This window comes from Monodon monoceros, unplaced genomic scaffold (assembly GCF_005190385.1).
Source record: "Monodon monoceros isolate NGI ecotype Baffin Bay Population unplaced genomic scaffold, NGI_Narwhal_1 Super_Scaffold_20, whole genome shotgun sequence".
NCBI lineage: Eukaryota > Metazoa > Chordata > Mammalia > Artiodactyla > Monodontidae > Monodon > Monodon monoceros.
The window spans coordinates 26,867,897-26,880,088 of NW_021703777.1; the positions used below are offsets into that span (position 1 = coordinate 26,867,897).

The following is a 12,192-nucleotide window of genomic DNA, read 5'->3' on the forward strand; positions in this document are numbered from 1 at the left end:
ATTTTAACTGTACAAATTGATGAGTTTTGACAAATGTGTATAGTTGTGTAACTACCACCACAATCATAGAAGATTTCTCTCTCCCCCCAAAATTCCTTTGTGCCCCTTTGCAGTCAGTCTCCACTCCTTCCTTGACCCTTGGCAACTACTGAGCTGCTTTTCATCACTTTAGTTCTTTTTTTTTTGTAAGCATTTTATATGAATGGAATTATGCAGTATGTTGTTTTTTGAGTTTGGCCTCTTTGTTTAGCTTCTGAGATTCATCTTGTTGGGTGTAGCCTTAGCTCATTTCTTTTTATCGCTAGGTAGTATTTCATTATGTGGATATACTGCACTTTGCTTATTCATCCACCTGTTGGTAATATTTAGGTTGTTTCTGTTTTAAACTTCAGGAAAGATAATCTCTCCCCATTTTGGTCCCCTGACCAAAAGCTCAAAGGTCTCTTGTTTAGAGTTCCTAAGGAAAAGCAGGGCCCTGGCACTTTGCAGCCATTCCAGCAGACTTTGGAGAAACCAAATATTGAACTTTGCAAAACAGGCTCTTTCTGGAGGGTGGATTTCTCTTTGTTTAGAGTCTAGTGAAGTATGGGTAAATTGAATATTTAATTCACTCTCATACGTTGTATATCCCAGTCCTACTTTGGATGACTTAGCGGGATGAAGCATTGCACTCACGTTTTCTGTCAAAACAAGGTCTTTGTTATAAAGCCAGGACTGCCACCTGTGAAATGAGAGCGCTGGCTAACAGATGAATACGAGCTGTTGTATGATTTGGGTATTTGCCCATCGATAATAAAAACCCAAGCCACAGAAAGCTTTTCTCCCATTCTCTCTAACAGTGGCAATTCAGGCTATGACAGAATTTCATTCATTTCAACCTGCACTGAGGTTGAGCTGACAAATTTCCTCTTTTTCCTAGTGCTTCAGAAATTTCCAGAATTGGGATGCTGTGACTTTCATATCTCTCACTTTATCATTCATGTTTCTCCTTTTCCTGAGCTTCTAGGGAGCCTTCATTGTATCACTTGCATGCTTATTATTTTGGTAAATAAAATTCTTTCCCAAAAGGATATAATTTATACATACTTGCTTCTGCCTGACCAGATAAAAAAATCTATCTAGAATGCTTTCAGATTGGTCTGTGTAGTTGTATGGAGTGTTATGTACATTGAATGGAATATGTATAGTAGAATCTGCATGTATTGAATGCATTTTTATTATAAATATGTAAATTGTTGGATTTTCTTTACAGAAGAATGAGTCTACAGATTTTAAGTTAGATTTTCCTCATTTAAAATAAAAGACAAAAAAGCATATGTTTTTCTTTTCAAATCTTTTGTTCCTAAAAGTCTTCCATTACTAAAGCCTTTTGCTTTTAATGGAGTAATAGACAAAAAATAGAGTTAAAAGACTCAACTGTCAGTTCATGTTATTCAACATGATGAGGAACCGTGTGGAATCTCTGAGCCTTTTATCCTAAATTTAAAAGTGCTCCCAGGGACTATTGCTCTTAATGATTTTCCCCACATCACCTATCATGGCTTTTTTTTTTTTTTTTTACATGGTACAGATGTTGTTGCATCACTTCTTTTTTTTTTTTTTAACATCTTTATTGGAGTATAATTGCTTTACAATGCTGTGTTAGTTTCTGCTGTATAACAAAGTGAATCAGCTGTAAGTATACATATATCCCCATATCCCCTCCCTCTTGCATCTCCCTCCCACCCTCCCTATCCCACCCCTCCAGGTGGTCACAAAGCACCTAGCTGATCTGCCTGTGCTATGCGGCTGCCTCCCACTAGCTATCAGTTTTACATCTGGTAGTATATATCAGTCCATGACACTCTCTCACTTTGTCCCAGCCCACCCTTCCTCCTCCCCATGTCCCCAGGTCCATTTTCTACGTCTGCATCCCAATTCCTGTACAGCCCCTAGGCCCTTCACAACCATCCTTTACTTTTTTTTTTTTTTTTAGATTCCATATACATGTGTTAGCATACGGTATTTGTTTTTCTCTTTCTAACTTACTTCACTCTGTATGACAGACTCTAGGTCCATCCACCTCACCTACAAATAACTCAATTTCATTTCTTTTTATGGCTGAGAGTAATATTCCATCGTATATATGTGCCACATCTTCTTTATCCATTCATCTGTCGATGGACACTTAGGTTGCTTCCATGTCCTGGCTATTGTAAATAGTGCTGCAGTGAACATTTTGGTACATGACTCTTTTTGAATTATGGTTTTCTCAGGGTATATGCCCAGTAGTGGGATTGCTGGGTCGTATGGTAGTTCTATTTTTGGTTTTTTAAGGAACTTTCATACTGTTCTCCATAGTGGCTTTATCAATTTACATTCTCACCAACAGTGCAGGAGGGTTGCCTTTTCTCCACACCCTCTCCAGCATTTATTGTTTGTAGATTTTTTGATGGTGGCCGTTCTGACCAGTGTGAGGTGATACCTCATTGTAGTTTGATTTGCTTTCTCTAATGATTAGCGATGTTGAGGATCCTTTCATGTGTTTGTTGGCAATCTGTATATCTTCTTTAGAGAAATGTCTATTTAGGTCTTCAGCCTATTTTTGAATTGAGTTGTTTGGTTTTTTGATATTGAGCTGCTTGTATATTTTGGAGATTAATCCTTTGTCAGTTGCTTCGTTTGCAAATAATTTCTCCCATTCTAAGGGTTGTCTTTTTGTCTTGGTTATGGTTTCCTTTGCTGTGCAAAAACGTTTAAGTTTCATTAGGTCCTATTTGTTTATTTTTGTTTTTATTTGCATTTCTCTGGGGGGTGGGTCAGAAAAAATCTTGCTGTGATTTATGTCATAGAGCATTCTTCCTATGTTTTCCTCTGGGAGTTTTGTAGTGTCTGGCCTTACATTTAGGTCTTTAATCCATTTTGAGCTTATTTTTGTATATGGTGTTAGGAAGTTCTAATTACATTCTTTTACATGTAGCTGTCCAGATTTCCGAGCACCACTTATTGAAGAGGCTGTCTTCTCTCCACTGTATATTCTTGCTTCTTTTATTAAAGATAATGTTACTATATGAGCATGGGTTTATCTCTGGGCTTTCTATCCTGTTCCATTGATCCATATTTCTGTTTTTGTGCCAGTACCGTACTGTCTTGTTTATTGTAACTTTGCAGTATAGTCCGAAGTCAGGGAGCCTGATTCCTTCAGCTCTGTTTTTCTTTCTCAAGATTGCTTTGGCTATTCGGGGTCTTTTGTGTTTCAATACAAATCGTGAACTTTTTTGTTCTAGTTCTTTGAAAAATGCCATTGGTAGTTTGATAGGGATTGCATTGAATCTGTAGATTGCTTTGGGTAGTATAGCCATTTCCTCAATGTTGATTCTTCCAATCCAAAAACATGGTATATCTCTCCATCTGTTTGTATCATCTCTAATTTCTTTCTTCGGTGTCTTACAATTTTCTGCATACAAGTCTTTTGTCTCCTTAGGTAGGTGTATTCCTAGGTATTTTATTCTTTTTGTTGCAGTGGTAAACGGGAGTGTTTCATTAATTTCTCTTTCATCTTTTTCATCATGAGTGTATAGGAATGCAAGAGATTTCTGTGCATTAATTTTGTATCCTGCTACTTTACCAAATTCACTAATGAGCTCTAGTAGTTTTCTGGTAGCATCTTTAGGATTCTCTATGTATAGTATCATGTCATCTGCAAACAGTGACACCTTTACTTCTTTCCCGATTTGAATTCCTTTTATTTCTTTTTCTTCTCTGACTGATGTGGCTAAAATTTCTAAAACTATGTTGAATAATAGTGGTGAGAGTGAGCAACCTTGTCTTGTTCCTGATCTTAGAGGAAATGGTTTCAGTTTTTCACCATTGAGAAGGATATTGGCTGTGTGTTTGTCATAGATGGCCTTTATTATGTTGAGGTAGGTTCCCTCTATGCCTACTTCCTGGAGAGTTTTTTTAATCATAAATGGGTGTTGAGTTTTGTCAAAAGCTTTTTCTGCATCTATTGAGATTATCATGGTTTTTCTCCTTCAATTTGTTAATACGGTGTATCACATTGATTGATTTTTATATATTTAAAAATCCTTGCATTCCTGAGATAAACCCCACTTGATCTTGGTGTATGATCCTTTTAATGTGCTGTTGGATTCTGTTTGCTAGTATTTTGTTGAGGATTTTTGCATCTGTGTTCATCAGTAATATTGGCCTGTAGTTTTCTTTCTTTGTGACATCTTTGTCTGGTGTTGGTATCAGGGTGATAGTGGCTTTGTAGAATGAGTTTGGGAGTGTTCCTCCCTCTGCTATATTTTGGAAGAGTTTGAGAAGGATAGGTGTTAGCTCTTCTCTAAATGTTTGAAAGAATTCACCTGTGAAGCCATCTGGTCCTGGGCTTTTGTTTGTAGGATGATTTTTAATCACAGTTTCAATTTCAGTGCTTGTGATTGGTCTGTTTCTATTTTCTACTTCTTCCTGGTTCAGTCTTGGAAGGTTGTATTTATGTAAGAATTTGTCCATTTCTTCCAGGTTGTCCATTTTATTGGCATAGAGTTGCTTGTAGTAATCTCTCATGATCCTTTGTATTTCTGCAGTGTCTGTTGTTAATTCTCCTTTTTCATTTCTAATTCTGTTGGTTTGAGTCTTCTCCCTATTTTTCTTGATGAGTCTGGCTAATGGTTTATCAGTTTTGTTTATCTTCTCAAAGAAGCAGCTTTTAGTTATATTGATCTTTGCTATTGTTTCTTTCATTTGTTTTTCATTTATTTCTGATCTGGTCTTTATGATTTCTTTCCTCCTGCTAACTTTGGGTTTTTTTTTTCTTCTTTCTCTAATTGCTTTAGGTGTAAGATTACGTTATTTGAGGTTTTTCTTGTTTCTTGAGGTAGGAATGTATTGCTATAAACTTCCATCTTTGAACTGCTTTTGCTGCATTCCATATGTTTTGGATCATCATGTTTTCATTGTCATTTGTTTCTAGGTATTTTTTGATTTCCTCTTTGATTTCTTCAGTGTTCTCTTGGTGATTTAGTAGTGTATTGTTTAGCCTCCAGGTATTTGTATTTTTTGCAGATTTTTTCCTGTAATATCTAGTCTCATAGTGTTGTGGCCAGAAAAGATACTTGATATGATTTCAGTTTTCTTAAATTTACCAAGGCTGATTTGTCACCCAAGATATGATCTGTCCTGGAGAATGTTCATGAGCATTTGAGAAGAAGGTGTATTCTGTTGTTTTTGGATGGAGTGACCTATAAATATCAGTTAAGTCCATCTTGTTTAATGTGTCATTTAAAGCTGTGTTTCCTTATTTATTTTCATTTTGGATGATCTGTCCATTGGTGAAAGTGGGGTGTTAAAGTCCCCTACTATTCTTGTGTTACTGTCAGTTTCCCTTTTATGGCTATTAGCATTTGCCTTATGTATTGAGGTGCTCCTGTGTTGGGTGCATAAAGTTTTACAATTGTTATATCTTCTTAGATTGATCCTTTGATCATTATGTAGTGTCCTTCTTTGTCTCTTGTAATAGTCTTTATTTTAAAGTCTCTTTTGTCTGATATTCGAATTGCTACTTCAGCTTTATTTTGATATGCATTTTCATTGAATATCTTTTTCCATCCCCTCACTTTCAGTCTGTATGTATCCCTATGTCTGAAGTGGGTCTCTTGTAGACAGCATATATATGGGTCTTGTTTTTGTATCCATTCAGCCAGTCTGTGTCTTTTGGTTGGCTCATTTAATCCATTTACATTTAAGGTAATTATTGATATGTATGTTCCTATTACCATTTTCTTAATTGTTTTTGGTTTGTTTTGTATGTGCTTTCCTTCTCTTGTGTTCCCTTCCTAGAGAAGTTCCTTTAGCATTTGTTGTAAAGCTGGTTTGGTGTTGCTGAATTTTCTTAACTTTTGGTTGTCCGTAAAGGTTTTAATTTTTCCGTCAAGTCTGAATGATATCCTTGCTGTGTAGAGTAACCTTGGTTGTTGGTTTTTCCCTTTCATCACTTTAAATATGTCCTGCCACTCCCTTTTGGCTTGCAGAGATTCTGCTGAAAGATCAGCTGTTAACCTTATGGGGATTTCCTTATACGTTATTTGTTGCTTTTCCCTTGCTGCTTTTAATATTTTTTCTTTGCATTTAATTTTTGATAGCTTGATTAATATGTGTCTTGGTGTGTTTCTCCTTGGATTTATCCTGTGTGGGACTCTCTGTGTTTCTTGCCCTTGATTGACTATTTCCTTTCCCATGTTAGGGAAGTTTTTGACTATAATTTCTTCAAATATTTTCTCAGACCCTTTCTTTTTCTCTTCTTCTTCCGGGACCCCTATCATTTGAATGTTGGTGCATTTAATGTTGTCTCAGAGGTCTCTGAGACTGTCGTCAATTCTTTTCATTCTTTTTTGTTTATTCTGTTCTGCAGTGGTTTTTTCCACTATTTTGTCTTCCAGGTCACTTAACTGTTCTTCTGCCTCAGTTATTCTGCTATTGATTCCTTCTAGAGAATTTTTAATTTCATTTATAGTGTTGTTCATCATTGTTTGTTTGCTCTTTATTTCTTCTAGGTCCTTGTTAAACATTTCTTGTATTTTCTCTATTTCTAAGATTTTGGATATCTTTACTGTCATTACTCTGGATTCTTTTTCAGGTACACTGCCTATTTCCTTTTCCTTTGTTAGGTCTGGTGGGTTTTTACCTTGCTCCTTCATCTACTGTGTTTTTCTGTCTTCTCATTTTCCTTAACTTAGTATGTTTGGGGTCTCCTTTTTGCAGGCTGCAGGTTGGTATTTCCCGTTGTTTTTGATGTCTGCCCCCAGTGGGTAAGACTGGTTCAGTGGGTTGTGTAGGCTTCCTGGTAGAGGGGACTGGTGCCTGTGTTCTGGTGGGTGGGGCTCGATATTGTCTTTCTGGTGGGCAGGGTTGTGTTTGGTGGTGTGTTTTAGGGTGTCTGTGAATTTATTATGCTTTTAGGCAGCCTCTCTGCTAATAGGTAGGGTTGTGCTCCTGTCTTGCTAGTTGTTTTGCATGGGGCGTCCAGCACTGGAGTATGCTGTCCGTTGGGTGGAGCTGGGTCTTAGCGTTGAGACGGAGATCTCTGGGAGAGCCTTCTCCAATTGATATTATGTGTGGCCAGAAGGTCTCTGGTGGTCCAGTGTCCTGAATTCTGCTCTCCCACCTCAGAGGCTCAGGCCTGACACCAGGCCGGAGCACCAAGACCCTGTCAGCCACACAGCTCAGAAGAAAAGGGAGAAAAAAAAAAAAAGAAAAGAAAAATAAATAAATAAATATTTTTAAAAAGTAAAATTATTAAAATAAAAAAATAAGAAAGTAATAATAATAATAAAAAATAAGAGAGCAACCAAACCAGTAAACAAATCCACCAATGATAACACATGCTAAAAACTATACTAAGAGAAACATAAAAATCAGAACCAAGTCAGTTGCAGACAGTTGTCCACACAGTCCACCGCCTCAATTTTGGTATGTTTCATTGTCTATTCAGGTATTCCACAGAAGCAGGGTACATCAAGTTGATTGTGGAGATTTAATCCGCTGCTCCTGTGGCTGCTGGGAGAGATTTCCCTTTCTGTTCTTTGTTCGCGCAGCTCCCGGGATTCAGCTTTGGATTTGGCCCCGCCTCTGCGTGTAGGTCGCCCTCAGGCATCTGTTCCTGCTCAGACAGGATGGGGTTAAAGCAATGGCTGATTAGGGGGTTCTTGCTCACTCAGGACAGGGGGAGGGAGGGGTATGGTAGCTATAGTTGGAATGCTGGCGAGCTTGTGGTGGCATAGGCGGGTGTGATTTTGCAGTAGCCTGAGGTGTACCGTGTGTTCTCCCGGGGAAGTTGTCCCTGGATCCTGGGACCCTGGCAGTGGTGGGCTGCACAGGCTCCGGGTGCTGGGAGGTGTGGTTAGAGACCTGCGCTTGCACACAGGAGTTTTGGAGGCTGCAGCAGCAGCATTAGTGTTTCATGCTCGTCTCTGGTGCCTGAGCTGATAGCTGCGGCTCGCGCCTATCTCTGAAGCTTGTTTAGGTGGTGCTCTGCCTTCTGTGGGCAAGCAGGGAAGGAATCCCCTCTCCTCGCGCACCCTGAAACAGTGGTCTCTTGCCTCTTAGGTAGGTCCAGCCTTTTTCCCGTACTCCCTCCCGGCTAGCTGTGGTGCACTAGCCCCCTTCAGGCTGTGTTCATGCAGCCAACCCCAGTCCTCTCCCTGGGATCTGACCTCTGAAGCCTGAGCCTCAGCTCCCAGCCCCCACCCGCCCCGGCGGGTGAGCAGACAAGTCTCTCGGGCTGGTGAGTGCTGGTTGGCACTGATCCTCTGTGCGGGTATCTCTCTGCTTTGCCTTCTGAACCCCTGTGCTGTGCTTGCCTCTGTGGCTCCAAAGCTTCCCCCACTGCATGCCGCCCATCTCCGCAAGTGAATGGGGCTTCCTAAGGTGTGGAAACTTTTCCTCCTTCACAGCTCCCTCCCAGAAGTGCAGGTCCCGTCCCTATTCTTTTGTCTCTGTTTTTTCTTTTTTCTTTTGCCCTACCCAAGTACGTGGGTTTCTTGCCTTTTGGGAGGTCTGAGGTCTTCTGCCAGCGTTCAGTAGGTGTTCTGTAGGAGTTGGTCCACATGTAGATGTATTTCTGGTGTATTTGTGGGGCAGAAGGTGTTCTCTTTGTGTTCCTCCTCCGCCATCTTGAAGGTGCCCCTGCATCACTTCTTTTCATCAGTCAGGATAAAGCTGGTTTATGTTCTTGTAACAGGAAACCTGAAATTCTCTGTGGCTTAAGACAACAAGACTTATTTCTCACTCAAGACATTGGTAGGAGGGCTTTGCCCATCACTGATATCTGGGCTTCCAAGTTCCTGGTTGCCTTGCCTGGAGGGCTTTGGACCAACAGTTGAGTACTCTGGACTTGAAGTGAGTCATTTGCTCACAGTTCAATGGTCAGAAATGGCCACATGGCCCCACTCAACCCCAGTGAGTCTGCATAGCACAACCCTACCAGGAGCCTGGAAAGTACACAGCCAGGAATATTTGGTAGATAACATTAATGACCACTGTGTGTACTTTGTGGGTCTACCTGCCTGTGTCCAAAGGCATTTAATGATATCTGATTGAAGAATTATTTCTAATCACTTTTTTCAGTGTTTTAAACATGACTATCATTGTCTGAAAACTACCATTTCGTATGTTTTGGTTAAAGCAGTTAGTGTACCTTTTACCTACCATGTTCTTTTATTTTTATTTATTTTTTTATAAATAAAATTATTTTTGGCTGAGTTGGGTCTTTGTTGTTGCGCATGGGCTTTCTCTAGTTGCTGCGAGCGGGGCCCACTCTTTGTTGTGGTGCACAGGCTTCTCACTGCGGTGGCTTCTCTTGTTGTGGAGCACACGGGCTCTAGGCATGCGGGCTTCAGTACTTGTGGCTTACGGGCTCTAGAGCGCAGGCTCAGTAGTTGTGGTGCATGGGCTTAGTTGCTCCGCGGCATGTGGGATCTCCCCGGACCAGGGCTTGAACCCGTGTCCCCTGCATTGGCAGGCGGATTCTTAACCACTGCGCCACCAGGGAAGCCCTACCATGTTCTTTTAAAATAGCATTTGGCGTTTTTATCTACTTTGTGACATCAGTTAAATATTTGCAAAGCATCAGACAAATGTCTGAAATTTACTATAGTCTTCAGTACCCTAAGAAAAGGTAACACTTTTAGAGTACTCACATACTAATATAGATAGCATATATAATATATGACACATATATAATATAATCTGTATTGGCCAAATGGGACTGTTAGCATTTACTGTACTTTTGGCATCAAAGCAAACCCCATTTCACTACAGTATCAGCGTCAGTTAACAGATCATACTCTTCTTTTCCATAGAGTTGTTTGTTCATGAAGGTGAGGCACGTTTGGGAGTCAGATCAACTGATCTTTCATCCATTTACGGAGTATTTGTCAATGATGTGAAACAGCTCTTAATGGATCCAGGCAGTCTGACTACCACTGGGAAAGTATTGCTTATGTTTTCCAAGCTGAAGGACTTCCTAAAGCAGCTGTTCTCAAACATTGCTGTGCAGTGGAATCACCTGGGATCTTCAAACCACACTGCTGCCTGGCTCTCACACCCAGTCAGTCTGATTTCATTGCTGTCAGGTGTGAAATAGGAAGTTGGCATTTTCAATGCTCCTGAGGTGATGCTAATACATAGTAAAGTTTAGGCACCACTGTCCTAATGTTCTTGTGTGTTGGAGCAATGGAATACACAATTGTTATCTTTGTAGTGTCCTGTTACATGGGGAACTTTCAACTTCTTTTTAAAAATAACCCAACCTAAACCCAGACAAACAAAAAAGAAAACTTCCCAAGAAAATAGCACAGTGTTCTTTTCCTTCCCTCAGTTAACAGGTGACTTATCACAGTTAAACCCTAGCTTTCATCTGAAGCCAGTCAGCCAGTATTTATTGAGCATTCACGTGGTGTATTGATAAATAGCCTTGCTCTAGGCCGTTGAGATACATATTAAAGGCTGGTTACATATAATGCTTGATCCATGAATGGTAGACAAAATATAGATATTTGTAATTTAAGTATAACAGGTACTAAAATAAAAGTGTTACAATTTTGCATGGCTCAAGGGAATTTGAATGCATTTTGATGGATTGCTGAGTACTTGATCTTTTTTTTTTTTTTTTGCGGTACGTGGGCCTCTCACTGTTGTGGCCTCTCCTGTTGCGGAGCGCAGGCTCAGCGGCCATGGCTCACGGGCCCAGCCGCTCCGTGGCATGTGGGATCCTCCCGGACCGGGGCACGAACCCATGTCCCCTGCATCGGCAGGCGGACTCTCAACCACTGCGCCACCAGGGAAGCCCTGAGTACTTGATCTTAATTGAGGACTGTGTTTAGGAACAGCCTTCTTTGGCTTTACAGGAGTAGAAAAGTATATTTTAGCATTTAGAGGGACGTCAGCAAAGATGTAGAAACAGAAGCAAGCCAGATGGAAAGGAAGCATGAAGAAACAGAGGTAAAGAAGTACTCAGGTATTTGCATTTAATTGGCAAGGACCTGGGGTAAGTACTAGAGGGTAGTGGATAGCAGAGTAGCAGGCTTATTAGAAAGGTAAATATAAAAACCAGTATTAGTAGCCATGGGTGGAATGACTCAGATTTCTGCCTAGGTTGGAGTATTCCATAGGGGAGGTAACTGATTGAGGATGATCGATTTGGCACTGGGGTCGGGCAGCACGGATACGTCCAAGTGATTGAGCAGAGGAAGATGTAGTCATCTGGAGCAGTTGGTTGTACACAGAGAATCACAGTTCTGCAAGGAATTTCACCTTCAAGTTTTAGTTTGGGAAACAAAGGATATCAGGGAAACTCATGGGTCCCTGGCAGACCTGATGAAATATATTAGGATCACCAGGGTGCTTCTTGAAAATGCAGATTTCTGGGCTCAGTCGTCTTTGTTGAATCAAAATCATTGGTGGCCGGGCTTCTGCAGTGGACAGTGAGAGGTCCAGTAAGAACAGACAGGTGGAGACAGGAGTTTTCTCATCTTGTACTTTTTAGGGGATAGAAGAAGCTTTCCTGAGAAAGTAGAGTTTGTGAGGGCTCCAGGTCCTGGATCCATGTAACTTTTGGGATTACAAGGGAGAGCATAGTTGATGTAGGGTACAACCTCCACCCTAAAAAGTGAGGTTAAGAGAAGAAATCACAAGATGTCTCAAAGTGGCCAAGTTTCAGTGCATCAGAAGTCAAGGATGGTTCAAAGCTAGATGCTTGTAGGTTAATCCAAGGCAAATTCAGAAGTGTTCACTCATCTCACTCCTTTACTTCTAGCCCTCCTACCTACCATCTCTGCATGATGCCTAGTTTCTGATGCCCTGTGGTAGTTTCTCCCTCTGTGGGAAAAGACGCCAGTATTCTCAAGCAGTTTATACACCCTCTCGGCCATTGTTTGTGCAGCCACTCTGATCCCTGGCGCTGTCACGATGGTGTCTGCTTTTCCAGGCGCCTGCACCCCTGGAAGATGATGATGGGTCCAGTCTTTTCCTTTGCCCCTCCTGGGCCTCTGAAATACCACTGACTCCAGGCTTCCTTGAGGACCCAGCAGTCGGGCTGCCTTCTAAAGTACGAGGGGGAACTGTTCTAGGTGCACATTTGCAGGGTGTCAGGAGCAAGGGGTCTTGGCAGGGAAAAGAGTGGGTGTTGAAGTGGAGGTGTTTGAAAGGACG

At 40.9% G+C, this 12,192-nt stretch overlaps 1 protein-coding gene across 4 annotated transcripts in view; it reads left to right on the top strand.

Moving 5' to 3' along the window:
* The window catches only part of ARHGAP10 (Rho GTPase activating protein 10), a 334,513-nt gene that overhangs the window by 170,219 nt on the left and 152,102 nt on the right, over positions 1–12,192 (top strand). The gene's annotated exons all lie outside the window — the stretch shown is intronic.